Genomic DNA, 26315 nt, shown 5'->3' with positions numbered 1-26315 from the left:
TTGCTTTTGCCGCACTCGACTGATTGAATTGCAATTCCTAAAAAGGAATGAACCTTCGCTCTGTCCAACAATTTCAAGCACGTGTGTGTACTCACGAACTCGGCGAAGGCGCGAGAAAATGACGGGGGCGCACTCGTGGGCCTGCGACGGCTTCCTGCAGTCACATCGTCAGTGCGAGGTGGACCGGTAGGCACAGGAAGCAGCGGCCGTCGTGAAACTCAGCATTCTTAAACGGAAATTTTCGTCTTGTTTAGAATGGCGTCATTGGTTTGCACGCTCATTCATGCGTGTGAAAGTATTTGCTGCTCTTTACGCAGAATCGCACGCAGCCGGCGGGATTCGAAACTACTTTCGAGTCAGACGCCTTAACCACTCGGCCACGGCTGCCCCGAACGCAGCGTTCTCCCGACACGTGCAAATTGAACCGTTTAAAGCACTGTGGTGTCAGAAAACGGCGTTGCTGCATTCTTTTCCGTAGTGTTTCCACCACTACCAGAGGAAACGCTACCAAATTATTAAAATTTCCGCCCGAACAGGGACTTGAACCCTGGACCCTTAGGTTAAAAGCCTAATGCTCTACCGACTGAGCTATCCGGGCTCACAACGCCTTATGAAACATCTCACGATGCACAACGACACATTGACTCATGTCCTTTACTGTTGTGCAATCGCTGCATGGAGCTGTTAGTAGTTAAACGTCGCCTGAATGCTGTCTGCAAACTTATCGCGCAAAGCTCGTAACAGACCATCGAACAATGTTGACACACGATGCAAAAACAAACTGCAGCAGTCGTTACGTCTCATACGTTGGAGTAGAGGATTTACGTGTTTTGTCGACACTCATCGGGCAATTGGAAAATTCACAAGCACTTCGAATGCAATGTTTCCCACGTTTTCGCTCATTTCACGGTTCCGCTGGAGACGTTCTTCACCTCCTGGCACAAAACAGGGAACGCAGTCGGTAGGACGTTTTTTTATTTTCTTACTTCTCAGAGAGTTGCCTACTGTGTTCCTCTTATGGCAAGCACTAGACAACCAGAACAGTTACAGAAGAGAGTCATGTCCGTTCTCGGCTCTAGTTACATTATCACAAAGTCAGAGCAATTCCATTGGCGTCGGCTGCAAAACGAAGCCGTGCCGAAACCCGGGATCGAACCAGGGACCTTTAGATCTTCAGTCTAACGCTCTCCCAACTGAGCTATTTCGGCTGACGTACAGCGCCCCTCTTTTGCACGTCTGCCCCGTTGTCAATTTCACAGTCATCTTCGTCTGAAAGAACACAGGGACGCCGAAAGGCGAACAGCAGATGCAGTAAAGTACCACACACATTTCTTCTGCTTCCATCGTCGTAACTAGCAAACATGTCGACTCGATTCATGTAATATTGACTTCGCTGATGCTAGAAAAGCTGTGCTATATCGATGCCACGTGCAACTAGTGTGCAGAGAACGAAGCAGAGGAAGGAGTGAGCCTCTCCAACGTGTGTGAGGCAGTATCTAGCAGATACACGCGGTAAAACGTTTGACTTGCGTTTGCTCATTAATTGCTACACGTCATCGTCTGCAAGCTAAAATAATCACATCTGCACTGCCCAGAGAGGCGACACTTGCACTGACACCTGGTGGACGGTTGTGAGACGAGGAGATGAGCTGTGGCTTCTGGGCACGACTGTAGCGCTGCACCCTGGAGCCAAGAACACTGCACCTTGCTGGCGGCCCACGTGTTTAGTAGTGACGCAACTGCTAGGATGCAGCTGAACGTCCATCTTCTGAGAGCGAGAAAATTTCCGCAGTCGGCAGGACTCGAACCTACGCTCCCAGAGGGAATCTGATTTCAAGTCAGACGCCTTAACCACTCGGCCACGACTGCACGTCTCAGAAGCGTCTCTCGACAACTGAAACTCCCACCTTTGCAAGCAATCTCATGGCAGAAGGCAGCATGGGCTCACTCTTTTCTGTAGTGATTCCACTGCCAGCACATTAGACGTTACGAAAGTGTATTAATTTTCGCCCCGACAGGGACTAGAACCCAGGACCCTTTGGTTGAAAACCTAACGCTCTACCGACTGAGCTATCCGCACCCACGCACGAGCATTGTCATACAGCTGCGTCGTGTGCGAGTGATTCGCATGTCGTAATTGCTGGCTTGTGGCTCCAATGGCGACTTCACCGACTTCCCACTGACGCGCCGCTGACGCTAGTTTTCTGGCGTCTTAAGGGATGGACATACTTGCAAGTAGCTGCGAGATCATTGAAAAGAAACGCGGCGCCATTGCTTTTGCCGCACTCGACTGATTGAATTGCAATTCCTAAAAAGGAATGAACCTTCGCTCTGTCCAACAATTTCAAGCACGTGTGTGTACTCACGAACTCGGCGAAGGCGCGAGAAAATGACGGGGGCGCACTCGTGGGCCTGCGACGGCTTCCTGCAGTCACATCGTCAGTGCGAGGTGGACCGGTAGGCACAGGAAGCAGCGGCCGTCGTGAAACTCAGCATTCTTAAACGGAAATTTTCGTCTTGTTTAGAATGGCGTCATTGGTTTGCACGCTCATTCATGCGTGTGAAAGTATTTGCTGCTCTTTACGCAGAATCGCACGCAGCCGGCGGGATTCGAAACTACTTTCGAGTCAGACGCCTTAACCACTCGGCCACGGCTGCCCCGAACGCAGCGTTCTCCCGACACGTGCAAATTGAACCGTTTAAAGCACTGTGGTGTCAGAAAACGGCGTTGCTGCATTCTTTTCCGTAGTGTTTCCACCACTACCAGAGGAAACGCTACCAAATTATTAAAATTTCCGCCCGAACAGGGACTTGAACCCTGGACCCTTAGGTTAAAAGCCTAATGCTCTACCGACTGAGCTATCCGGGCTCACAACGCCTTATGAAACATCTCACGATGCACAACGACACATTGACTCATGTCCTTTACTGTTGTGCAATCGCTGCATGGAGCTGTTAGTAGTTAAACGTCGCCTGAATGCTGTCTGCAAACTTATCGCGCAAAGCTCGTAACAGACCATCGAACAATGTTGACACACGATGCAAAAACAAACTGCAGCAGTCGTTACGTCTCATACGTTGGAGTAGAGGATTTACGTGTTTTGTCGACACTCATCGGGCAATTGGAAAATTCACAAGCACTTCGAATGCAATGTTTCCCACGTTTTCGCTCATTTCACGGTTCCGCTGGAGACGTTCTTCACCTCCTGGCACAAAACAGGGAACGCAGTCGGTAGGACGTTTTTTTATTTTCTTACTTCTCAGAGAGTTGCCTACTGTGTTCCTCTTATGGCAAGCACTAGACAACCAGAACAGTTACAGAAGAGAGTCATGTCCGTTCTCGGCTCTAGTTACATTATCACAAAGTCAGAGCAATTCCATTGGCGTCGGCTGCAAAACGAAGCCGTGCCGAAACCCGGGATCGAACCAGGGACCTTTAGATCTTCAGTCTAACGCTCTCCCAACTGAGCTATTTCGGCTGACGTACAGCGCCCCTCTTTTGCACGTCTGCCCCGTTGTCAATTTCACAGTCATCTTCGTCTGAAAGAACACAGGGACGCCGAAAGGCGAACAGCAGATGCAGTAAAGTACCACACACATTTCTTCTGCTTCCATCGTCGTAACTAGCAAACATGTCGACTCGATTCATGTAATATTGACTTCGCTGATGCTAGAAAAGCTGTGCTATATCGATGCCACGTGCAACTAGTGTGCAGAGAACGAAGCAGAGGAAGGAGTGAGCCTCTCCAACGTGTGTGAGGCAGTATCTAGCAGATACACGCGGTAAAACGTTTGACTTGCGTTTGCTCATTAATTGCTACACGTCATCGTCTGCAAGCTAAAATAATCACATCTGCACTGCCCAGAGAGGCGACACTTGCACTGACACCTGGTGGACGGTTGTGAGACGAGGAGATGAGCTGTGGCTTCTGGGCACGACTGTAGCGCTGCACCCTGGAGCCAAGAACACTGCACCTTGCTGGCGGCCCACGTGTTTAGTAGTGACGCAACTGCTAGGATGCAGCTGAACGTCCATCTTCTGAGAGCGAGAAAATTTCCGCAGTCGGCAGGACTCGAACCTACGCTCCCAGAGGGAATCTGATTTCAAGTCAGACGCCTTAACCACTCGGCCACGACTGCACGTCTCAGAAGCGTCTCTCGACAACTGAAACTCCCACCTTTGCAAGCAATCTCATGGCAGAAGGCAGCATGGGCTCACTCTTTTCTGTAGTGATTCCACTGCCAGCACATTAGACGTTACGAAAGTGTATTAATTTTCGCCCCGACAGGGACTAGAACCCAGGACCCTTTGGTTGAAAACCTAACGCTCTACCGACTGAGCTATCCGCACCCACGCACGAGCATTGTCATACAGCTGCGTCGTGTGCGAGTGATTCGCATGTCGTAATTGCTGGCTTGTGGCTCCAATGGCGACTTCACCGACTTCCCACTGACGCGCCGCTGACGCTAGTTTTCTGGCGTCTTAAGGGATGGACATACTTGCAAGTAGCTGCGAGATCATTGAAAAGAAACGCGGCGCCATTGCTTTTGCCGCACTCGACTGATTGAATTGCAATTCCTAAAAAGGAATGAACCTTCGCTCTGTCCAACAATTTCAAGCACGTGTGTGTACTCACGAACTCGGCGAAGGCGCGAGAAAATGACGGGGGCGCACTCGTGGGCCTGCGACGGCTTCCTGCAGTCACATCGTCAGTGCGAGGTGGACCGGTAGGCACAGGAAGCAGCGGCCGTCGTGAAACTCAGCATTCTTAAACGGAAATTTTCGTCTTGTTTAGAATGGCGTCATTGGTTTGCACGCTCATTCATGCGTGTGAAAGTATTTGCTGCTCTTTACGCAGAATCGCACGCAGCCGGCGGGATTCGAAACTACTTTCGAGTCAGACGCCTTAACCACTCGGCCACGGCTGCCCCGAACGCAGCGTTCTCCCGACACGTGCAAATTGAACCGTTTAAAGCACTGTGGTGTCAGAAAACGGCGTTGCTGCATTCTTTTCCGTAGTGTTTCCACCACTACCAGAGGAAACGCTACCAAATTATTAAAATTTCCGCCCGAACAGGGACTTGAACCCTGGACCCTTAGGTTAAAAGCCTAATGCTCTACCGACTGAGCTATCCGGGCTCACAACGCCTTATGAAACATCTCACGATGCACAACGACACATTGACTCATGTCCTTTACTGTTGTGCAATCGCTGCATGGAGCTGTTAGTAGTTAAACGTCGCCTGAATGCTGTCTGCAAACTTATCGCGCAAAGCTCGTAACAGACCATCGAACAATGTTGACACACGATGCAAAAACAAACTGCAGCAGTCGTTACGTCTCATACGTTGGAGTAGAGGATTTACGTGTTTTGTCGACACTCATCGGGCAATTGGAAAATTCACAAGCACTTCGAATGCAATGTTTCCCACGTTTTCGCTCATTTCACGGTTCCGCTGGAGACGTTCTTCACCTCCTGGCACAAAACAGGGAACGCAGTCGGTAGGACGTTTTTTTATTTTCTTACTTCTCAGAGAGTTGCCTACTGTGTTCCTCTTATGGCAAGCACTAGACAACCAGAACAGTTACAGAAGAGAGTCATGTCCGTTCTCGGCTCTAGTTACATTATCACAAAGTCAGAGCAATTCCATTGGCGTCGGCTGCAAAACGAAGCCGTGCCGAAACCCGGGATCGAACCAGGGACCTTTAGATCTTCAGTCTAACGCTCTCCCAACTGAGCTATTTCGGCTGACGTACAGCGCCCCTCTTTTGCACGTCTGCCCCGTTGTCAATTTCACAGTCATCTTCGTCTGAAAGAACACAGGGACGCCGAAAGGCGAACAGCAGATGCAGTAAAGTACCACACACATTTCTTCTGCTTCCATCGTCGTAACTAGCAAACATGTCGACTCGATTCATGTAATATTGACTTCGCTGATGCTAGAAAAGCTGTGCTATATCGATGCCACGTGCAACTAGTGTGCAGAGAACGAGGCAGAGGAAGGAGTGAGCCTCTCCAACGTGTGTGAGGCAGTATCTAGCAGATACACGCGGTAAAACGTTTGACTTGCGTTTGCTCATTAATTGCTACACGTCATCGTCTGCAAGCTAAAATAATCACATCTGCACTGCCCAGAGAGGCGACACTTGCACTGACACCTGGTGGACGGTTGTGAGACGAGGAGATGAGCTGTGGCTTCTGGGCACGACTGTAGCGCTGCACCCTGGAGCCAAGAACACTGCACCTTGCTGGCGGCCCACGTGTTTAGTAGTGACGCAACTGCTAGGATGCAGCTGAACGTCCATCTTCTGAGAGCGAGAAAATTTCCGCAGTCGGCAGGACTCGAACCTACGCTCCCAGAGGGAATCTGATTTCAAGTCAGACGCCTTAACCACTCGGCCACGACTGCACGTCTCAGAAGCGTCTCTCGACAACTGAAACTCCCACCTTTGCAAGCAATCTCATGGCAGAAGGCAGCATGGGCTCACTCTTTTCTGTAGTGATTCCACTGCCAGCACATTAGACGTTACGAAAGTGTATTAATTTTCGCCCCGACAGGGACTAGAACCCAGGACCCTTTGGTTGAAAACCTAACGCTCTACCGACTGAGCTATCCGCACCCACGCACGAGCATTGTCATACAGCTGCGTCGTGTGCGAGTGATTCGCATGTCGTAATTGCTGGCTTGTGGCTCCAATGGCGACTTCACCGACTTCCCACTGACGCGCCGCTGACGCTAGTTTTCTGGCGTCTTAAGGGATGGACATACTTGCAAGTAGCTGCGAGATCATTGAAAAGAAACGCGGCGCCATTGCTTTTGCCGCACTCGACTGATTGAATTGCAATTCCTAAAAAGGAATGAACCTTCGCTCTGTCCAACAATTTCAAGCACGTGTGTGTACTCACGAACTCGGCGAAGGCGCGAGAAAATGACGGGGGCGCACTCGTGGGCCTGCGACGGCTTCCTGCAGTCACATCGTCAGTGCGAGGTGGACCGGTAGGCACAGGAAGCAGCGGCCGTCGTGAAACTCAGCATTCTTAAACGGAAATTTTCGTCTTGTTTAGAATGGCGTCATTGGTTTGCACGCTCATTCATGCGTGTGAAAGTATTTGCTGCTCTTTACGCAGAATCGCACGCAGCCGGCGGGATTCGAAACTACTTTCGAGTCAGACGCCTTAACCACTCGGCCACGGCTGTCCCGAACGCAGCGTTCTCCCGACACGTGCAAATTGAACCGTTTAAAGCACTGTGGTGTCAGAAAACGGCGTTGCTGCATTCTTTTCCGTAGTGTTTCCACCACTACCAGAGGAAACGCTACCAAATTATTAAAATTTCCGCCCGAACAGGGACTTGAACCCTGGACCCTTAGGTTAAAAGCCTAATGCTCTACCGACTGAGCTATCCGGGCTCACAACGCCTTATGAAACATCTCACGATGCACAACGACACATTGACTCATGTCCTTTACTGTTGTGCAATCGCTGCATGGAGCTGTTAGTAGTTAAACGTCGCCTGAATGCTGTCTGCAAACTTATCGCGCAAAGCTCGTAACAGACCATCGAACAATGTTGACACACGATGCAAAAACAAACTGCAGCAGTCGTTACGTCTCATACGTTGGAGTAGAGGATTTACGTGTTTTGTCGACACTCATCGGGCAATTGGAAAATTCACAAGCACTTCGAATGCAATGTTTCCCACGTTTTCGCTCATTTCACGGTTCCGCTGGAGACGTTCTTCACCTCCTGGCACAAAACAGGGAACGCAGTCGGTAGGACGTTTTTTTATTTTCTTACTTCTCAGAGAGTTGCCTACTGTGTTCCTCTTATGGCAAGCACTAGACAACCAGAACAGTTACAGAAGAGAGTCATGTCCGTTCTCGGCTCTAGTTACATTATCACAAAGTCAGAGCAATTCCATTGGCGTCGGCTGCAAAACGAAGCCGTGCCGAAACCCGGGATCGAACCAGGGACCTTTAGATCTTCAGTCTAACGCTCTCCCAACTGAGCTATTTCGGCTGACGTACAGCGCCCCTCTTTTGCACGTCTGCCCCGTTGTCAATTTCACAGTCATCTTCGTCTGAAAGAACACAGGGACGCCGAAAGGCGAACAGCAGATGCAGTAAAGTACCACACACATTTCTTCTGCTTCCATCGTCGTAACTAGCAAACATGTCGACTCGATTCATGTAATATTGACTTCGCTGATGCTAGAAAAGCTGTGCTATATCGATGCCACGTGCAACTAGTGTGCAGAGAACGAAGCAGAGGAAGGAGTGAGCCTCTCCAACGTGTGTGAGGCAGTATCTAGCAGATACACGCGGTAAAACGTTTGACTTGCGTTTGCTCATTAATTGCTACACGTCATCGTCTGCAAGCTAAAATAATCACATCTGCACTGCCCAGAGAGGCGACACTTGCACTGACACCTGGTGGACGGTTGTGAGACGAGGAGATGAGCTGTGGCTTCTGGGCACGACTGTAGCGCTGCACCCTGGAGCCAAGAACACTGCACCTTGCTGGCGGCCCACGTGTTTAGTAGTGACGCAACTGCTAGGATGCAGCTGAACGTCCATCTTCTGAGAGCGAGAAAATTTCCGCAGTCGGCAGGACTCGAACCTACGCTCCCAGAGGGAATCTGATTTCAAGTCAGACGCCTTAACCACTCGGCCACGACTGCACGTCTCAGAAGCGTCTCTCGACAACTGAAACTCCCACCTTTGCAAGCAATCTCATGGCAGAAGGCAGCATGGGCTCACTCTTTTCTGTAGTGATTCCACTGCCAGCACATTAGACGTTACGAAAGTGTATTAATTTTCGCCCCGACAGGGACTAGAACCCAGGACCCTTTGGTTGAAAACCTAACGCTCTACCGACTGAGCTATCCGCACCCACGCACGAGCATTGTCATACAGCTGCGTCGTGTGCGAGTGATTCGCATGTCGTAATTGCTGGCTTGTGGCTCCAATGGCGACTTCACCGACTTCCCACTGACGCGCCGCTGACGCTAGTTTTCTGGCGTCTTAAGGGATGGACATACTTGCAAGTAGCTGCGAGATCATTGAAAAGAAACGCGGCGCCATTGCTTTTGCCGCACTCGACTGATTGAATTGCAATTCCTAAAAAGGAATGAACCTTCGCTCTGTCCAACAATTTCAAGCACGTGTGTGTACTCACGAACTCGGCGAAGGCGCGAGAAAATGACGGGGGCGCACTCGTGGGCCTGCGACGGCTTCCTGCAGTCACATCGTCAGTGCGAGGTGGACCGGTAGGCACAGGAAGCAGCGGCCGTCGTGAAACTCAGCATTCTTAAACGGAAATTTTCGTCTTGTTTAGAATGGCGTCATTGGTTTGCACGCTCATTCATGCGTGTGAAAGTATTTGCTGCTCTTTACGCAGAATCGCACACAGCCGGCGGGATTCGAAACTACTTTCGAGTCAGACGCCTTAACCACTCGGCCACGGCTGCCCCGAACGCAGCGTTCTCCCGACACGTGCAAATTGAACCGTTTAAAGCACTGTGGTGTCAGAAAACGGCGTTGCTGCATTCTTTTCCGTAGTGTTTCCACCACTACCAGAGGAAACGCTACCAAATTATTAAAATTTCCGCCCGAACAGGGACTTGAACCCTGGACCCTTAGGTTAAAAGCCTAATGCTCTACCGACTGAGCTATCCGGGCTCACAACGCCTTATGAAACATCTCACGATGCACAACGACACATTGACTCATGTCCTTTACTGTTGTGCAATCGCTGCATGGAGCTGTTAGTAGTTAAACGTCGCCTGAATGCTGTCTGCAAACTTATCGCGCAAAGCTCGTAACAGACCATCGAACAATGTTGACACACGATGCAAAAACAAACTGCAGCAGTCGTTACGTCTCATACGTTGGAGTAGAGGATTTACGTGTTTTGTCGACACTCATCGGGCAATTGGAAAATTCACAAGCACTTCGAATGCAATGTTTCCCACGTTTTCGCTCATTTCACGGTTCCGCTGGAGACGTTCTTCACCTCCTGGCACAAAACAGGGAACGCAGTCGGTAGGACGTTTTTTTATTTTCTTACTTCTCAGAGAGTTGCCTACTGTGTTCCTCTTATGGCAAGCACTAGACAACCAGAACAGTTACAGAAGAGAGTCATGTCCGTTCTCGGCTCTAGTTACATTATCACAAAGTCAGAGCAATTCCATTGGCGTCGGCTGCAAAACGAAGCCGTGCCGAAACCCGGGATCGAACCAGGGACCTTTAGATCTTCAGTCTAACGCTCTCCCAACTGAGCTATTTCGGCTGACGTACAGCGCCCCTCTTTTGCACGTCTGCCCCGTTGTCAATTTCACAGTCATCTTCGTCTGAAAGAACACAGGGACGCCGAAAGGCGAACAGCAGATGCAGTAAAGTACCACACACATTTCTTCTGCTTCCATCGTCGTAACTAGCAAACATGTCGACTCGATTCATGTAATATTGACTTCGCTGATGCTAGAAAAGCTGTGCTATATCGATGCCACGTGCAACTAGTGTGCAGAGAACGAAGCAGAGGAAGGAGTGAGCCTCTCCAACGTGTGTGAGGCAGTATCTAGCAGATACACGCGGTAAAACGTTTGACTTGCGTTTGCTCATTAATTGCTACACGTCATCGTCTGCAAGCTAAAATAATCACATCTGCACTGCCCAGAGAGGCGACACTTGCACTGACACCTGGTGGACGGTTGTGAGACGAGGAGATGAGCTGTGGCTTCTGGGCACGACTGTAGCGCTGCACCCTGGAGCCAAGAACACTGCACCTTGCTGGCGGCCCACGTGTTTAGTAGTGACGCAACTGCTAGGATGCAGCTGAACGTCCATCTTCTGAGAGCGAGAAAATTTCCGCAGTCGGCAGGACTCGAACCTACGCTCCCAGAGGGAATCTGATTTCAAGTCAGACGCCTTAACCACTCGGCCACGACTGCACGTCTCAGAAGCGTCTCTCGACAACTGAAACTCCCACCTTTGCAAGCAATCTCATGGCAGAAGGCAGCATGGGCTCACTCTTTTCTGTAGTGATTCCACTGCCAGCACATTAGACGTTACGAAAGTGTATTAATTTTCGCCCCGACAGGGACTAGAACCCAGGACCCTTTGGTTGAAAACCTAACGCTCTACCGACTGAGCTATCCGCACCCACGCACGAGCATTGTCATACAGCTGCGTCGTGTGCGAGTGATTCGCATGTCGTAATTGCTGGCTTGTGGCTCCAATGGCGACTTCACCGACTTCCCACTGACGCGCCGCTGACGCTAGTTTTCTGGCGTCTTAAGGGATGGACATACTTGCAAGTAGCTGCGAGATCATTGAAAAGAAACGCGGCGCCATTGCTTTTGCCGCACTCGACTGATTGAATTGCAATTCCTAAAAAGGAATGAACCTTCGCTCTGTCCAACAATTTCAAGCACGTGTGTGTACTCACGAACTCGGCGAAGGCGCGAGAAAATGACGGGGGCGCACTCGTGGGCCTGTGACGGCTTCCTGCAGTCACATCGTCAGTGCGAGGTGGACCGGTAGGCACAGGAAGCAGCGGCCGTCGTGAAACTCAGCATTCTTAAACGGAAATTTTCGTCTTGTTTAGAATGGCGTCATTGGTTTGCACGCTCGTTCATGCGTGTGAAAGTATTTGCTGCTCTTTACGCAGAATCGCACGCAGCCGGCGGGATTCGAAACTACTTTCGAGTCAGACGCCTTAACCACTCGGCCACGGCTGCCCCGAACGCAGCGTTCTCCCGACACGTGCAAATTGAACCGTTTAAAGCACTGTGGTGTCAGAAAACGGCGTTGCTGCATTCTTTTCCGTAGTGTTTCCACCACTACCAGAGGAAACGCTACCAAATTATTAAAATTTCCGCCCGAACAGGGACTTGAACCCTGGACCCTTAGGTTAAAAGCCTAATGCTCTACCGACTGAGCTATCCGGGCTCACAACGCCTTATGAAACATCTCACGATGCACAACGACACATTGACTCATGTCCTTTACTGTTGTGCAATCGCTGCATGGAGCTGTTAGTAGTTAAACGTCGCCTGAATGCTGTCTGCAAACTTATCGCGCAAAGCTCGTAACAGACCATCGAACAATGTTGACACACGATGCAAAAACAAACTGCAGCAGTCGTTACGTCTCATACGTTGGAGTAGAGGATTTACGTGTTTTGTCGACACTCATCGGGCAATTGGAAAATTCACAAGCACTTCGAATGCAATGTTTCCCACGTTTTCGCTCATTTCACGGTTCCGCTGGAGACGTTCTTCACCTCCTGGCACAAAACAGGGAACGCAGTCGGTAGGACGTTTTTTTATTTTCTTACTTCTCAGAGAGTTGCCTACTGTGTTCCTCTTATGGCAAGCACTAGACAACCAGAACAGTTACAGAAGAGAGTCATGTCCGTTCTCGGCTCTAGTTACATTATCACAAAGTCAGAGCAATTCCATTGGCGTCGGCTGCAAAACGAAGCCGTGCCGAAACCCGGGATCGAACCAGGGACCTTTAGATCTTCAGTCTAACGCTCTCCCAACTGAGCTATTTCGGCTGACGTACAGCGCCCCTCTTTTGCACGTCTGCCCCGTTGTCAATTTCACAGTCATCTTCGTCTGAAAGAACACAGGGACGCCGAAAGGCGAACAGCAGATGCAGTAAAGTACCACACACATTTCTTCTGCTTCCATCGTCGTAACTAGCAAACATGTCGACTCGATTCATGTAATATTGACTTCGCTGATGCTAGAAAAGCTGTGCTATATCGATGCCACGTGCAACTAGTGTGCAGAGAACGAGGCAGAGGAAGGAGTGAGCCTCTCCAACGTGTGTGAGGCAGTATCTAGCAGATACACGCGGTAAAACGTTTGACTTGCGTTTGCTCATTAATTGCTACACGTCATCGTCTGCAAGCTAAAATAATCACATCTGCACTGCCCAGAGAGGCGACACTTGCACTGACACCTGGTGGACGGTTGTGAGACGAGGAGATGAGCTGTGGCTTCTGGGCACGACTGTAGCGCTGCACCCTGGAGCCAAGAACACTGCACCTTGCTGGCGGCCCACGTGTTTAGTAGTGACGCAACTGCTAGGATGCAGCTGAACGTCCATCTTCTGAGAGCGAGAAAATTTCCGCAGTCGGCAGGACTCGAACCTACGCTCCCAGAGGGAATCTGATTTCAAGTCAGACGCCTTAACCACTCGGCCACGACTGCACGTCTCAGAAGCGTCTCTCGACAACTGAAACTCCCACCTTTGCAAGCAATCTCATGGCAGAAGGCAGCATGGGCTCACTCTTTTCTGTAGTGATTCCACTGCCAGCACATTAGACGTTACGAAAGTGTATTAATTTTCGCCCCGACAGGGACTAGAACCCAGGACCCTTTGGTTGAAAACCTAACGCTCTACCGACTGAGCTATCCGCACCCACGCACGAGCATTGTCATACAGCTGCGTCGTGTGCGAGTGATTCGCATGTCGTAATTGCTGGCTTGTGGCTCCAATGGCGACTTCACCGACTTCCCACTGACGCGCCGCTGACGCTAGTTTTCTGGCGTCTTAAGGGATGGACATACTTGCAAGTAGCTGCGAGATCATTGAAAAGAAACGCGGCGCCATTGCTTTTGCCGCACTCGACTGATTGAATTGCAATTCCTAAAAAGGAATGAACCTTCGCTCTGTCCAACAATTTCAAGCACGTGTGTGTACTCACGAACTCGGCGAAGGCGCGAGAAAATGACGGGGGCGCACTCGTGGGCCTGCGACGGCTTCCTGCAGTCACATCGTCAGTGCGAGGTGGACCGGTAGGCACAGGAAGCAGCGGCCGTCGTGAAACTCAGCATTCTTAAACGGAAATTTTCGTCTTGTTTAGAATGGCGTCATTGGTTTGCACGCTCGTTCATGCGTGTGAAAGTATTTGCTGCTCTTTACGCAGAATCGCACGCAGCCGGCGGGATTCGAAACTACTTTCGAGTCAGACGCCTTAACCACTCGGCCACGGCTGCCCCGAACGCAGCGTTCTCCCGACACGTGCAAATTGAACCGTTTAAAGCACTGTGGTGTCAGAAAACGGCGTTGCTGCATTCTTTTCCGTAGTGTTTCCACCACTACCAGAGGAAACGCTACCAAATTATTAAAATTTCCGCCCGAACAGGGACTTGAACCCTGGACCCTTAGGTTAAAAGCCTAATGCTCTACCGACTGAGCTATCCGGGCTCACAACGCCTTATGAAACATCTCACGATGCACAACGACACATTGACTCATGTCCTTTACTGTTGTGCAATCGCTGCATGGAGCTGTTAGTAGTTAAACGTCGCCTGAATGCTGTCTGCAAACTTATCGCGCAAAGCTCGTAACAGACCATCGAACAATGTTGACACACGATGCAAAAACAAACTGCAGCAGTCGTTACGTCTCATACGTTGGAGTAGAGGATTTACGTGTTTTGTCGACACTCATCGGGCAATTGGAAAATTCACAAGCACTTCGAATGCAATGTTTCCCACGTTTTCGCTCATTTCACGGTTCCGCTGGAGACGTTCTTCACCTCCTGGCACAAAACAGGGAACGCAGTCGGTAGGACGTTTTTTTATTTTCTTACTTCTCAGAGAGTTGCCTACTGTGTTCCTCTTATGGCAAGCACTAGACAACCAGAACAGTTACAGAAGAGAGTCATGTCCGTTCTCGGCTCTAGTTACATTATCACAAAGTCAGAGCAATTCCATTGGCGTCGGCTGCAAAACGAAGCCGTGCCGAAACCCGGGATCGAACCAGGGACCTTTAGATCTTCAGTCTAACGCTCTCCCAACTGAGCTATTTCGGCTGACGTACAGCGCCCCTCTTTTGCACGTCTGCCCCGTTGTCAATTTCACAGTCATCTTCGTCTGAAAGAACACAGGGACGCCGAAAGGCGAACAGCAGATGCAGTAAAGTACCACACACATTTCTTCTGCTTCCATCGTCGTAACTAGCAAACATGTCGACTCGATTCATGTAATATTGACTTCGCTGATGCTAGAAAAGCTGTGCTATATCGATGCCACGTGCAACTAGTGTGCAGAGAACGAGGCAGAGGAAGGAGTGAGCCTCTCCAACGTGTGTGAGGCAGTATCTAGCAGATACACGCGGTAAAACGTTTGACTTGCGTTTGCTCATTAATTGCTACACGTCATCGTCTGCAAGCTAAAATAATCACATCTGCACTGCCCAGAGAGGCGACACTTGCACTGACACCTGGTGGACGGTTGTGAGACGAGGAGATGAGCTGTGGCTTCTGGGCACGACTGTAGCGCTGCACCCTGGAGCCAAGAACACTGCACCTTGCTGGCGGCCCACGTGTTTAGTAGTGACGCAACTGCTAGGATGCAGCTGAACGTCCATCTTCTGAGAGCGAGAAAATTTCCGCAGTCGGCAGGACTCGAACCTACGCTCCCAGAGGGAATCTGATTTCAAGTCAGACGCCTTAACCACTCGGCCACGACTGCACGTCTCAGAAGCGTCTCTCGACAACTGAAACTCCCACCTTTGCAAGCAATCTCATGGCAGAAGGCAGCATGGGCTCACTCTTTTCTGTAGTGATTCCACTGCCAGCACATTAGACGTTACGAAAGTGTATTAATTTTCGCCCCGACAGGGACTAGAACCCAGGACCCTTTGGTTGAAAACCTAACGCTCTACCGACTGAGCTATCCGCACCCACGCACGAGCATTGTCATACAGCTGCGTCGTGTGCGAGTGATTCGCATGTCGTAATTGCTGGCTTGTGGCTCCAATGGCGACTTCACCGACTTCCCACTGACGCGCCGCTGACGCTAGTTTTCTGGCGTCTTAAGGGATGGACATACTTGCAAGTAGCTGCGAGATCATTGAAAAGAAACGCGGCGCCATTGCTTTTGCCGCACTCGACTGATTGAATTGCAATTCCTAAAAAGGAATGAACCTTCGCTCTGTCCAACAATTTCAAGCACGTGTGTGTACTCACGAACTCGGCGAAGGCGCGAGAAAATGACGGGGGCGCACTCGTGGGCCTGCGACGGCTTCCTGCAGTCACATCGTCAGTGCGAGGTGGACCGGTAGGCACAGGAAGCAGCGGCCGTCGTGAAACTCAGCATTCTTAAACGGAAATTTTCGTCTTGTTTAGAATGGCGTCATTGGTTTGCACGCTCGTTCATGCGTGTGAAAGTATTTGCTGCTCTTTACGCAGAATCGCACGCAGCCGGCGGGATTCGAAACTACTTTCGAGTCAGACGCCTTAACCACTCGGCCACGGCTGCCCCGAACGCAGCGTTCTCCCGACACGTGCAAATTGAACCGTTTAAAGCACTGTGGTGTCAGAAAACGGCGTTGCTGCATTCTTTTCCGTAGTGTTTCCACCACTACCAGAGGAAACGCTACCAAATTATTAAAATTTCCGCCCGAACAGGGACTTGAACCCTGGACCCTTAGGTTAAAAGCCTAATGCTCTACCGACTGAGCTATCCGGGCTCACAACGCCTTATGAAACATCTCACGATGCACAACGACACATTGACTCATGTCCTTTACTGTTGTGCAATCGCTGCATGGAGCTGTTAGTAGTTAAACGTCGCCTGAATGCTGTCTGCAAACTTATCGCGCAAAGCTCGTAACAGACCATCGAACAATGTTGACACACGATGCAAAAACAAACTGCAGCAGTCGTTACGTCTCATACGTTGGAGTAGAGGATTTACGTGTTTTGTCGACACTCATCGGGCAATTGGAAAATTCACAAGCACTTCGAATGCAATGTTTCCCACGTTTTCGCTCATTTCACGGTTCCGCTGGAGACGTTCTTCACCTCCTGGCACAAAACAGGGAACGCAGTCGGTAGGACGTTTTTTTATTTTCTTACTTCTCAGAGAGTTGCCTACTGTGTTCCTCTTATGGCAAGCACTAGACAACCAGAACAGTTACAGAAGAGAGTCATGTCCGTTCTCGGCTCTAGTTACATTATCACAAAGTCAGAGCAATTCCATTGGCGTCGGCTGCAAAACGAAGCCGTGCCGAAACCCGGGATCGAACCAGGGACCTTTAGATCTTCAGTCTAACGCTCTCCCAACTGAGCTATTTCGGCTGACGTACAGCGCCCCTCTTTTGCACGTCTGCCCCGTTGTCAATTTCACAGTCATCTTCGTCTGAAAGAACACAGGGACGCCGAAAGGCGAACAGCAGATGCAGTAAAGTACCACACACATTTCTTCTGCTTCCATCGTCGTAACTAGCAAACATGTCGACTCGATTCATGTAATATTGACTTCGCTGATGCTAGAAAAGCTGTGCTATATCGATGCCACGTGCAACTAGTGTGCAGAGAACGAGGCAGAGGAAGGAGTGAGCCTCTCCAACGTGTGTGAGGCAGTATCTAGCAGATACACGCGGTAAAACGTTTGACTTGCGTTTGCTCATTAATTGCTACACGTCATCGTCTGCAAGCTAAAATAATCACATCTGCACTGCCCAGAGAGGCGACACTTGCACTGACACCTGGTGGACGGTTGTGAGACGAGGAGATGAGCTGTGGCTTCTGGGCACGACTGTAGCGCTGCACCCTGGAGCCAAGAACACTGCACCTTGCTGGCGGCCCACGTGTTTAGTAGTGACGCAACTGCTAGGATGCAGCTGAACGTCCATCTTCTGAGAGCGAGAAAATTTCCGCAGTCGGCAGGACTCGAACCTACGCTCCCAGAGGGAATCTGATTTCAAGTCAGACGCCTTAACCACTCGGCCACGACTGCACGTCTCAGAAGCGTCTCTCGACAACTGAAACTCCCACCTTTGCAAGCAATCTCATGGCAGAAGGCAGCATGGGCTCACTCTTTTCTGTAGTGATTCCACTGCCAGCACATTAGACGTTACGAAAGTGTATTAATTTTCGCCCCGACAGGGACTAGAACCCAGGACCCTTTGGTTGAAAACCTAACGCTCTACCGACTGAGCTATCCGCACCCACGCACGAGCATTGTCATACAGCTGCGTCGTGTGCGAGTGATTCGCATGTCGTAATTGCTGGCTTGTGTCTCCAATGGCGACTTCACCGACTTCCCACTGACGCGCCGCTGACGCTAGTTTTCTGGCGTCTTAAGGGATGGACATACTTGCAAGTAGCTGCGAGATCATTGAAAAGAAACGCGGCGCCATTGCTTTTGCCGCACTCGACTGATTGAATTGCAATTCCTAAAAAGGAATGAACCTTCGCTCTGTCCAACAATTTCAAGCACGTGTGTGTACTCACGAACTCGGCGAAGGCGCGAGAAAATGACGGGGGCGCACTCGTGGGCCTGCGACGGCTTCCTGCAGTCACATCGTCAGTGCGAGGTGGACCGGTAGGCACAGGAAGCAGCGGCCGTCGTGAAACTCAGCATTCTTAAACGGAAATTTTCGTCTTGTTTAGAATGGCGTCATTGGTTTGCACGCTCGTTCATGCGTGTGAAAGTATTTGCTGCTCTTTACGCAGAATCGCACGCAGCCGGCGGGATTCGAAACTACTTTCGAGTCAGACGCCTTAACCACTCGGCCACGGCTGCCCCGAACGCAGCGTTCTCCCGACACGTGCAAATTGAACCGTTTAAAGCACTGTGGTGTCAGAAAACGGCGTTGCTGCATTCTTTTCCGTAGTGTTTCCACCACTACCAGAGGAAACGCTACCAAATTATTAAAATTTCCGCCCGAACAGGGACTTGAACCCTGGACCCTTAGGTTAAAAGCCTAATGCTCTACCGACTCAGCTATCCGGGCTCACAACGCCTTATGAAACATCTCACGATGCACAACGACACATTGACTCATGTCCTTTACTGTTGTGCAATCGCTGCATGGAGCTGTTAGTAGTTAAACGTCGCCTGAATGCTGTCTGCAAACTTATCGCGCAAAGCTCGTAACAGACCATCGAACAATGTTGACACACGATGCAAAAACAAACTGCAGCAGTCGTTACGTCTCATACGTTGGAGTAGAGGATTTACGTGTTTTGTCGACACTCATCGGGCAATTGGAAAATTCACAAGCACTTCGAATGCAATGTTTCCCACGTTTTCGCTCATTTCACGGTTCCGCTGGAGACGTTCTTCACCTCCTGGCACAAAACAGGGAACGCAGTCGGTAGGACGTTTTTTTATTTTCTTACTTCTCAGAGAGTTGCCTACTGTGTTCCTCTTATGGCAAGCACTAGACAACCAGAACAGTTACAGAAGAGAGTCATGTCCGTTCTCGGCTCTAGTTACATTATCACAAAGTCAGAGCAATTCCATTGGCGTCGGCTGCAAAACGAAGCCGTGCCGCAACCCGGGATCGAACCAGGGACCTTTAGATCTTCAGTCTAACGCTCTCCCAACTGAGCTATTTCGGCTGACGTACAGCGCCCCTCTTTTGCACGTCTGCCCCGTTGTCAATTTCACAGTCATCTTCGTCTGAAAGAACACAGGGACGCCGAAAGGCGAACAGCAGATGCAGTAAAGTACCACACACATTTCTTCTGCTTCCATCGTCGTAACTAGCAAACATGTCGACTCGATTCATGTAATATTGACTTCGCTGATGCTAGAAAAGCTGTGCTATATCGATGCCACGTGCAACTAGTGTGCAGAGAACGAGGCAGAGGAAGGAGTGAGCCTCTCCAACGTGTGTGAGGCAGTATCTAGCAGATACACGCGGTAAAACGTTTGACTTGCGTTTGCTCATTAATTGCTACACGTCATCGTCTGCAAGCTAAAATAATCACATCTGCACTGCCCAGAGAGGCGACACTTGCACTGACACCTGGTGGACGGTTGTGAGACGAGGAGATGAGCTGTGGCTTCTGGGCACGACTGTAGCGCTGCACCCTGGAGCCAAGAACACTGCACCTTGCTGGCGGCCCACGTGTTTAGTAGTGACGCAACTGCTAGGATGCAGCTGAACGTCCATCTTCTGAGAGCGAGAAAATTTCCGCAGTCGGCAGGACTCGAACCTACGCTCCCAGAGGGAATCTGATTTCAAGTCAGACGCCTTAACCACTCGGCCACGACTGCACGTCTCAGAAGCGTCTCTCGACAACTGAAACTCCCACCTTTGCAAGCAATCTCATGGCAGAAGGCAGCATGGGCTCACTCTTTTCTGTAGTGATTCCACTGCCAGCACATTAGACGTTACGAAAGTGTATTAATTTTCGCCCCGACAGGGACTAGAACCCAGGACCCTTTGGTTGAAAACCTAACGCTCTACCGACTGAGCTATCCGCACCCACGCACGAGCATTGTCATACAGCTGCGTCGTGTGCGAGTGATTCGCATGTCGTAATTGCTGGCTTGTGGCTCCAATGGCGACTTCACCGACTTCCCACTGACGCGCCGCTGACGCTAGTTTTCTGGCGTCTTAAGGGATGGACATACTTGCAAGTAGCTGTGAGATCATTGAAAAGAAACGCGGCGCCATTGCTTTTGCCGCACTCGACTGATTGAATTGCAATTCCTAAAAAGGAATGAACCTTCGCTCTGTCCAACAATTTCAAGCACGTGTGTGTACTCACGAACTCGGCGAAGGCGCGAGAAAATGACGGGGGCGCACTCGTGGGCCTGCGACGGCTTCCTGCAGTCACATCGTCAGTGCGAGGTGGACCGGTAGGCACAGGAAGCAGCGGCCGTCGTGAAACTCAGCATTCTTAAACGGAAATTTTCGTCTTGTTTAGAATGGCGTCATTGGTTTGCACGCTCATTCATGCGTGTGAAAGTATTTGCTGCTCTTTACGCAGAATCGCACGCAGCCGGCGGGATTCGAAACTACTTTCGAGTCAGACGCCTTAACCACTCGGCCACGGCTGCCCCGAACGCAGCGTTCTCCCGACACGTGCAAATTGAACCGTTTAAAGCACTGTGGTGTCAGAAAACGGCGTTGCTGCATTCTTTTCCGTAGTGTTTCCACCACTACCAGAGGAAACGCTACCAAATTATTAAAATTTCCGCCCGAACAGGGACTTGAACCCTGGACCCTTAGGTTAAAAGCCTAATGCTCTACCGACTGAGCTATCCGGGCTCACAACGCCTTATGAAACATCTCACGATGCACAACGACACATTGACTCATGTCCTTTACTGTTGTGCAATCGCTGCATGGAGCTGTTAGTAGTTAAACGTCGCCTGAATGCTGTCTGCAAACTTATCGCGCAAAGCTCGTAACAGACCATCGAACAATGTTGACACACGATGCAAAAACAAACTGCAGCAGTCGTTACGTCTCATACGTTGGAGTAGAGGATTTACGTGTTTTGTCGACACTCATCGGGCAATTGGAAAATTCACAGGCACTTCGAATGCAATGTTTCCCACGTTTTCGCTCATTTCACGGTTCCGCTGGAGACGTTCTTCACCTCCTGGCACAAAACAGGGAACGCAGTCGGTAGGACGTTTTTTTATTTTCTTACTTCTCAGAGAGTTGCCTACTGTGTTCCTCTTATGGCAAGCACTAGACAACCAGAACAGTTACAGAAGAGAGTCATGTCCGTTCTCGGCTCTAGTTACATTATCACAAAGTCAGAGCAATTCCATTGGCGTCGGCTGCAAAACGAAGCCGTGCCGAAACCCGGGATCGAACCAGGGACCTTTAGATCTTCAGTCTAACGCTCTCCCAACTGAGCTATTTCGGCTGACGTACAGCGCCCCTCTTTTGCACGTCTGCCCCGTTGTCAATTTCACAGTCATCTTCGTCTGAAAGAACACAGGGACGCCGAAAGGCGAACAGCAGATGCAGTAAAGTACCACACACATTTCTTCTGCTTCCATCGTCGTAACTAGCAAACATGTCGACTCGATTCATGTAATATTGACTTCGCTGATGCTAGAAAAGCTGTGCTATATCGATGCCACGTGCAACTAGTGTGCAGAGAACGAGGCAGAGGAAGGAGTGAGCCTCTCCAACGTGTGTGAGGCAGTATCTAGCAGATACACGCGGTAAAACGTTTGACTTGCGTTTGCTCATTAATTGCTACACGTCATCGTCTGCAAGCTAAAATAATCACATCTGCACTGCCCAGAGAGGCGACACTTGCACTGACACCTGGTGGACGGTTGTGAGACGAGGAGATGAGCTGTGGCTTCTGGGCACGACTGTAGCGCTGCACCCTGGAGCCAAGAACACTGCACCTTGCTGGCGGCCCACGTGTTTAGTAGTGACGCAACTGCTAGGATGCAGCTGAACGTCCATCTTCTGAGAGCGAGAAAATTTCCGCAGTCGGCAGGACTGGAACCTACGCTCCCAGAGGGAATCTGATTTCAAGTCAGACGCCTTAACCACTCGGCCACGACTGCACGTCTCAGAAGCGTCTCTCGACAACTGAAACTCCCACCTTTGCAAGCAATCTCATGGCAGAAGGCAGCATGGGCTCACTCTTTTCTGTAGTGATTCCACTGCCAGCACATTAGACGTTACGAAAGTGTATTAATTTTCGCCCCGACAGGGACTAGAACCCAGGACCCTTTGGTTGAAAACCTAACGCTCTACCGACTGAGCTATCCGCACCCACGCACGAGCATTGTCATACAGCTGCGTCGTGTGCGAGTGATTCGCATGTCGTAATTGCTGGCTTGTGGCTCCAATGGCGACTTCACCGACTTCCCACTGACGCGCCGCTGACGCTAGTTTTCTGGCGTCTTAAGGGATGGACATACTTGCAAGTAGCTGCGAGATCATTGAAAAGAAACGCGGCGCCATTGCTTTTGCCGCACTCGACTGATTGAATTGCAATTCCTAAAAAGGAATGAACCTTCGCTCTGTCCAACAATTTCAAGCACGTGTGTGTACTCACGAACTCGGCGAAGGCGCGAGAAAATGACGGGGGCGCACTCGTGGGCCTGCGACGGCTTCCTGCAGTCACATCGTCAGTGCGAGGTGGACCGGTAGGCACAGGAAGCAGCGGCCGTCGTGAAACTCAGCATTCTTAAACGGAAATTTTCGTCTTGTTTAGAATGGCGTCATTGGTTTGCACGCTCATTCATGCGTGTGAAAGTATTTGCTGCTCTTTACGCAGAATCGCACACAGCCGGCGGGATTCGAAACTACTTTCGAGTCAGACGCCTTAACCACTCGGCCACGGCTGCCCCGAACGCAGCGTTCTCCCGACACGTGCAAATTGAACCGTTTAAAGCACTGTGGTGTCAGAAAACGGCGTTGCTGCATTCTTTTCCGTAGTGTTTCCACCACTACCAGAGGAAACGCTACCAAATTATTAAAATTTCCGCCCGAACAGGGACTTGAACCCTGGACCCTTAGGTTAAAAGCCTAATGCTCTACCGACTCAGCTATCCGGGCTCACAACGCCTTATGAAACATCTCACGATGCACAACGACACATTGACTCATGTCCTTTACTGTTGTGCAATCGCTGCATGGAGCTGTTAGTAGTTAAACGTCGCCTGAATGCTGTCTGCAAACTTATCGCGCAAAGCTCGTAACAGACCATCGAACAATGTTGACACACGATGCAAAAACAAACTGCAGCAGTCGTTACGTCTCATACGTTGGAGTAGAGGATTTACGTGTTTTGTCGACACTCATCGGGCAATTGGAAAATTCACAAGCACTTCGAATGCAATGTTTCCCACGTTTTCGCTCATTTCACGGTTCCGCTGGAGACGTTCTTCACCTCCTGGCACAAAACAGGGAACGCAGTCGGTAGGACGTTTTTTTATTTTCTTACTTCTCAGAGAGTTGCCTACTGTGTTCCTCTTATGGCAAGCACTAGACAACCAGAACAGTTACAGAAGAGAGTCATGTCCGTTCTCGGCTCTAGTTACATTATCACAAAGTCAGAGCAATTCCATTGGCGTCGGCTGCAAAACGAAGCCGTGCCGCAACCCGGGATCGAACCAGGGACCTTTAGATCTTCAGTCTAACGCTCTCCCAACTGAGCTATTTCGGCTGACGTACAGCGCCCCTCTTTTGCACGTCTGCCCCGTTGTCAATTTCACAGTCATCTTCGTCTGAAAGAACACAGGGACGCCGAAAGGCGAACAGCAGATGCAGTAAAGTACCACACACATTTCTTCTGCTTCCATCGTCGTAACTAGCAAACATGTCGACTCGATTCATGTAATATTGACTTCGCTGATGCTAGAAAAGCTGTGCTATATCGATGCCACGTGCAACTAGTGTGCAGAGAACGAGGCAGAGGAAGGAGTGAGCCTCTCCAACGTGTGTGAGGCAGTATCTAGCAGATACACGCGGTAAAACGTTTGACTTGCGTTTGCTCATTAATTGCTACACGTCATCGTCTGCAAGCTAAAATAATCACATCTGCACTGCCCAGAGAGGCGACACTTGCACTGACACCTGGTGGACGGTTGTGAGACGAGGAGATGAGCTGTGGCTTCTGGGCACGACTGTAGCGCTGCACCCTGGAGCCAAGAACACTGCACCTTGCTGGCGGCCCACGTGTTTAGTAGTGACGCAACTGCTAGGATGCAGCTGAACGTCCATCTTCTGAGAGCGAGAAAATTTCCGCAGTCGGCAGGACTCGAACCTACGCTCCCAGAGGGAATCTGATTTCAAGTCAGACGCCTTAACCACTCGGCCACGACTGCACGTCTCAGAAGCGTCTCTCGACAACTGAAACTCCCACCTTTGCAAGCAATCTCATGGCAGAAGGCAGCATGGGCTCACTCTTTTCTGTAGTGATTCCACTGCCAGCACATTAGACGTTACGAAAGTGTATTAATTTTCGCCCCGACAGGGACTAGAACCCAGGACCCTTTGGTTGAAAACCTAACGCTCTACCGACTGAGCTATCCGCACCCACGCACGAGCATTGTCATACAGCTGCGTCGTGTGCGAGTGATTCGCATGTCGTAATTGCTGGCTTGTGGCTCCAATGGCGACTTCACCGACTTCCCACTGACGCGCCGCTGACGCTAGTTTTCTGGCGTCTTAAGGGATGGACATACTTGCAAGTAGCTGTGAGATCATTGAAAAGAAACGCGGCGCCATTGCTTTTGCCGCACTCGACTGATTGAATTGCAATTCCTAAAAAGGAATGAACCTTCGCTCTGTCCAACAATTTCAAGCACGTGTGTGTACTCACGAACTCGGCGAAGGCGCGAGAAAATGACGGGGGCGCACTCGTGGGCCTGCGACGGCTTCCTGCAGTCACATCGTCAGTGCGAGGTGGACCGGTAGGCACAGGAAGCAGCGGCCGTCGTGAAACTCAGCATTCTTAAACGGAAATTTTCGTCTTGTTTAGAATGGCGTCATTGGTTTGCACGCTCATTCATGCGTGTGAAAGTATTTGCTGCTCTTTACGCAGAATCGCACGCAGCCGGCGGGATTCGAAACTACTTTCGAGTCAGACGCCTTAACCACTCGGCCACGGCTGCCCCGAACGCAGCGTTCTCCCGACACGTGCAAATTGAACCGTTTAAAGCACTGTGGTGTCAGAAAACGGCGTTGCTGCATTCTTTTCCGTAGTGTTTCCACCACTACCAGAGGAAACGCTACCAAATTATTAAAATTTCCGCCCGAACAGGGACTTGAACCCTGGACCCTTAGGTTAAAAGCCTAATGCTCTACCGACTGAGCTATCCGGGCTCACAACGCCTTATGAAACATCTCACGATGCACAACGACACATTGACTCATGTCCTTTACTGTTGTGCAATCGCTGCATGGAGCTGTTAGTAGTTAAACGTCGCCTGAATGCTGTCTGCAAACTTATCGCGCAAAGCTCGTAACAGACCATCGAACAATGTTGACACACGATGCAAAAACAAACTGCAGCAGTCGTTACGTCTCATACGTTGGAGTAGAGGATTTACGTGTTTTGTCGACACTCATCGGGCAATTGGAAAATTCACAGGCACTTCGAATGCAATGTTTCCCACGTTTTCGCTCATTTCACGGTTCCGCTGGAGACGTTCTTCACCTCCTGGCACAAAACAGGGAACGCAGTCGGTAGGACGTTTTTTTATTTTCTTACTTCTCAGAGAGTTGCCTACTGTGTTCCTCTTATGGCAAGCACTAGACAACCAGAACAGTTACAGAAGAGAGTCATGTCCGTTCTCGGCTCTAGTTACATTATCACAAAGTCAGAGCAATTCCATTGGCGTCGGCTGCAAAACGAAGCCGTGCCGAAACCCGGGATCGAACCAGGGACCTTTAGATCTTCAGTCTAACGCTCTCCCAACTGAGCTATTTCGGCTGACGTACAGCGCCCCTCTTTTGCACGTCTGCCCCGTTGTCAATTTCACAGTCATCTTCGTCTGAAAGAACACAGGGACGCCGAAAGGCGAACAGCAGATGCAGTAAAGTACCACACACATTTCTT

General features: G+C 50.3%; 35 non-coding genes across 35 annotated transcripts; all 35 read right to left on the bottom strand.

Moving 5' to 3' along the window:
- Positions 1 to 525: 525 nt before the first annotated feature.
- Positions 526 to 598, bottom strand: Trnak-uuu (transfer RNA lysine (anticodon UUU)). The gene has a single exon. It is a non-coding gene; the product is annotated as a tRNA-Lys (tRNA).
- Positions 599 to 1135: 537 nt separating this feature from the next.
- On the bottom strand, positions 1136 to 1208 carry Trnaf-gaa (transfer RNA phenylalanine (anticodon GAA)). Its single transcript has one exon. It is a non-coding gene; the product is annotated as a tRNA-Phe (tRNA).
- A 579-nt stretch (positions 1209 to 1787) lies between these two features.
- On the bottom strand, positions 1788 to 1869 carry Trnas-uga (transfer RNA serine (anticodon UGA)). Its single transcript has one exon. It is a non-coding gene; the product is annotated as a tRNA-Ser (tRNA).
- Positions 1870 to 2796: 927 nt separating this feature from the next.
- Trnak-uuu (transfer RNA lysine (anticodon UUU)) lies at positions 2797 to 2869 on the bottom strand. The gene has a single exon. It is a non-coding gene; the product is annotated as a tRNA-Lys (tRNA).
- A 537-nt stretch (positions 2870 to 3406) lies between these two features.
- On the bottom strand, positions 3407 to 3479 carry Trnaf-gaa (transfer RNA phenylalanine (anticodon GAA)). Its single transcript has one exon. It is a non-coding gene; the product is annotated as a tRNA-Phe (tRNA).
- Positions 3480 to 4058: 579 nt separating this feature from the next.
- Trnas-uga (transfer RNA serine (anticodon UGA)) lies at positions 4059 to 4140 on the bottom strand. The gene has a single exon. It is a non-coding gene; the product is annotated as a tRNA-Ser (tRNA).
- A 927-nt stretch (positions 4141 to 5067) lies between these two features.
- Positions 5068 to 5140, bottom strand: Trnak-uuu (transfer RNA lysine (anticodon UUU)). Its single transcript has one exon. It is a non-coding gene; the product is annotated as a tRNA-Lys (tRNA).
- Positions 5141 to 5677: 537 nt separating this feature from the next.
- Positions 5678 to 5750, bottom strand: Trnaf-gaa (transfer RNA phenylalanine (anticodon GAA)). Its single transcript has one exon. It is a non-coding gene; the product is annotated as a tRNA-Phe (tRNA).
- Positions 5751 to 6329: 579 nt separating this feature from the next.
- On the bottom strand, positions 6330 to 6411 carry Trnas-uga (transfer RNA serine (anticodon UGA)). Its single transcript has one exon. It is a non-coding gene; the product is annotated as a tRNA-Ser (tRNA).
- Positions 6412 to 7338: 927 nt separating this feature from the next.
- On the bottom strand, positions 7339 to 7411 carry Trnak-uuu (transfer RNA lysine (anticodon UUU)). Its single transcript has one exon. It is a non-coding gene; the product is annotated as a tRNA-Lys (tRNA).
- A 537-nt stretch (positions 7412 to 7948) lies between these two features.
- Positions 7949 to 8021, bottom strand: Trnaf-gaa (transfer RNA phenylalanine (anticodon GAA)). The gene has a single exon. It is a non-coding gene; the product is annotated as a tRNA-Phe (tRNA).
- Positions 8022 to 8600: 579 nt separating this feature from the next.
- On the bottom strand, positions 8601 to 8682 carry Trnas-uga (transfer RNA serine (anticodon UGA)). Its single transcript has one exon. It is a non-coding gene; the product is annotated as a tRNA-Ser (tRNA).
- A 927-nt stretch (positions 8683 to 9609) lies between these two features.
- Positions 9610 to 9682, bottom strand: Trnak-uuu (transfer RNA lysine (anticodon UUU)). Its single transcript has one exon. It is a non-coding gene; the product is annotated as a tRNA-Lys (tRNA).
- A 537-nt stretch (positions 9683 to 10219) lies between these two features.
- Positions 10220 to 10292, bottom strand: Trnaf-gaa (transfer RNA phenylalanine (anticodon GAA)). The gene has a single exon. It is a non-coding gene; the product is annotated as a tRNA-Phe (tRNA).
- Positions 10293 to 10871: 579 nt separating this feature from the next.
- On the bottom strand, positions 10872 to 10953 carry Trnas-uga (transfer RNA serine (anticodon UGA)). Its single transcript has one exon. It is a non-coding gene; the product is annotated as a tRNA-Ser (tRNA).
- Positions 10954 to 11880: 927 nt separating this feature from the next.
- Trnak-uuu (transfer RNA lysine (anticodon UUU)) lies at positions 11881 to 11953 on the bottom strand. Its single transcript has one exon. It is a non-coding gene; the product is annotated as a tRNA-Lys (tRNA).
- A 537-nt stretch (positions 11954 to 12490) lies between these two features.
- Trnaf-gaa (transfer RNA phenylalanine (anticodon GAA)) lies at positions 12491 to 12563 on the bottom strand. The gene has a single exon. It is a non-coding gene; the product is annotated as a tRNA-Phe (tRNA).
- Positions 12564 to 13142: 579 nt separating this feature from the next.
- Positions 13143 to 13224, bottom strand: Trnas-uga (transfer RNA serine (anticodon UGA)). The gene has a single exon. It is a non-coding gene; the product is annotated as a tRNA-Ser (tRNA).
- A 927-nt stretch (positions 13225 to 14151) lies between these two features.
- Positions 14152 to 14224, bottom strand: Trnak-uuu (transfer RNA lysine (anticodon UUU)). Its single transcript has one exon. It is a non-coding gene; the product is annotated as a tRNA-Lys (tRNA).
- A 537-nt stretch (positions 14225 to 14761) lies between these two features.
- On the bottom strand, positions 14762 to 14834 carry Trnaf-gaa (transfer RNA phenylalanine (anticodon GAA)). The gene has a single exon. It is a non-coding gene; the product is annotated as a tRNA-Phe (tRNA).
- A 579-nt stretch (positions 14835 to 15413) lies between these two features.
- On the bottom strand, positions 15414 to 15495 carry Trnas-uga (transfer RNA serine (anticodon UGA)). The gene has a single exon. It is a non-coding gene; the product is annotated as a tRNA-Ser (tRNA).
- A 927-nt stretch (positions 15496 to 16422) lies between these two features.
- Positions 16423 to 16495, bottom strand: Trnak-uuu (transfer RNA lysine (anticodon UUU)). Its single transcript has one exon. It is a non-coding gene; the product is annotated as a tRNA-Lys (tRNA).
- A 537-nt stretch (positions 16496 to 17032) lies between these two features.
- Positions 17033 to 17105, bottom strand: Trnaf-gaa (transfer RNA phenylalanine (anticodon GAA)). The gene has a single exon. It is a non-coding gene; the product is annotated as a tRNA-Phe (tRNA).
- A 579-nt stretch (positions 17106 to 17684) lies between these two features.
- On the bottom strand, positions 17685 to 17766 carry Trnas-uga (transfer RNA serine (anticodon UGA)). Its single transcript has one exon. It is a non-coding gene; the product is annotated as a tRNA-Ser (tRNA).
- Positions 17767 to 18693: 927 nt separating this feature from the next.
- Trnak-uuu (transfer RNA lysine (anticodon UUU)) lies at positions 18694 to 18766 on the bottom strand. Its single transcript has one exon. It is a non-coding gene; the product is annotated as a tRNA-Lys (tRNA).
- Positions 18767 to 19303: 537 nt separating this feature from the next.
- Positions 19304 to 19376, bottom strand: Trnaf-gaa (transfer RNA phenylalanine (anticodon GAA)). The gene has a single exon. It is a non-coding gene; the product is annotated as a tRNA-Phe (tRNA).
- Positions 19377 to 19955: 579 nt separating this feature from the next.
- Trnas-uga (transfer RNA serine (anticodon UGA)) lies at positions 19956 to 20037 on the bottom strand. Its single transcript has one exon. It is a non-coding gene; the product is annotated as a tRNA-Ser (tRNA).
- Positions 20038 to 20964: 927 nt separating this feature from the next.
- Positions 20965 to 21037, bottom strand: Trnak-uuu (transfer RNA lysine (anticodon UUU)). Its single transcript has one exon. It is a non-coding gene; the product is annotated as a tRNA-Lys (tRNA).
- A 537-nt stretch (positions 21038 to 21574) lies between these two features.
- Positions 21575 to 21647, bottom strand: Trnaf-gaa (transfer RNA phenylalanine (anticodon GAA)). Its single transcript has one exon. It is a non-coding gene; the product is annotated as a tRNA-Phe (tRNA).
- Positions 21648 to 22226: 579 nt separating this feature from the next.
- Positions 22227 to 22308, bottom strand: Trnas-uga (transfer RNA serine (anticodon UGA)). The gene has a single exon. It is a non-coding gene; the product is annotated as a tRNA-Ser (tRNA).
- Positions 22309 to 23235: 927 nt separating this feature from the next.
- On the bottom strand, positions 23236 to 23308 carry Trnak-uuu (transfer RNA lysine (anticodon UUU)). The gene has a single exon. It is a non-coding gene; the product is annotated as a tRNA-Lys (tRNA).
- Positions 23309 to 23845: 537 nt separating this feature from the next.
- Trnaf-gaa (transfer RNA phenylalanine (anticodon GAA)) lies at positions 23846 to 23918 on the bottom strand. Its single transcript has one exon. It is a non-coding gene; the product is annotated as a tRNA-Phe (tRNA).
- A 579-nt stretch (positions 23919 to 24497) lies between these two features.
- Positions 24498 to 24579, bottom strand: Trnas-uga (transfer RNA serine (anticodon UGA)). The gene has a single exon. It is a non-coding gene; the product is annotated as a tRNA-Ser (tRNA).
- A 927-nt stretch (positions 24580 to 25506) lies between these two features.
- Trnak-uuu (transfer RNA lysine (anticodon UUU)) lies at positions 25507 to 25579 on the bottom strand. The gene has a single exon. It is a non-coding gene; the product is annotated as a tRNA-Lys (tRNA).
- A 537-nt stretch (positions 25580 to 26116) lies between these two features.
- Positions 26117 to 26189, bottom strand: Trnaf-gaa (transfer RNA phenylalanine (anticodon GAA)). Its single transcript has one exon. It is a non-coding gene; the product is annotated as a tRNA-Phe (tRNA).
- Positions 26190 to 26315: the final 126 nt, after the last annotated feature.

The sequence above is a fragment of the Schistocerca gregaria genome, unplaced genomic scaffold, assembly GCF_023897955.1.
Source record: "Schistocerca gregaria isolate iqSchGreg1 unplaced genomic scaffold, iqSchGreg1.2 ptg000445l, whole genome shotgun sequence".
Classification (NCBI taxonomy): domain Eukaryota; kingdom Metazoa; phylum Arthropoda; class Insecta; order Orthoptera; family Acrididae; genus Schistocerca; species Schistocerca gregaria.
This window is presented reverse-complemented; position numbering and strand designations above follow the sequence as displayed.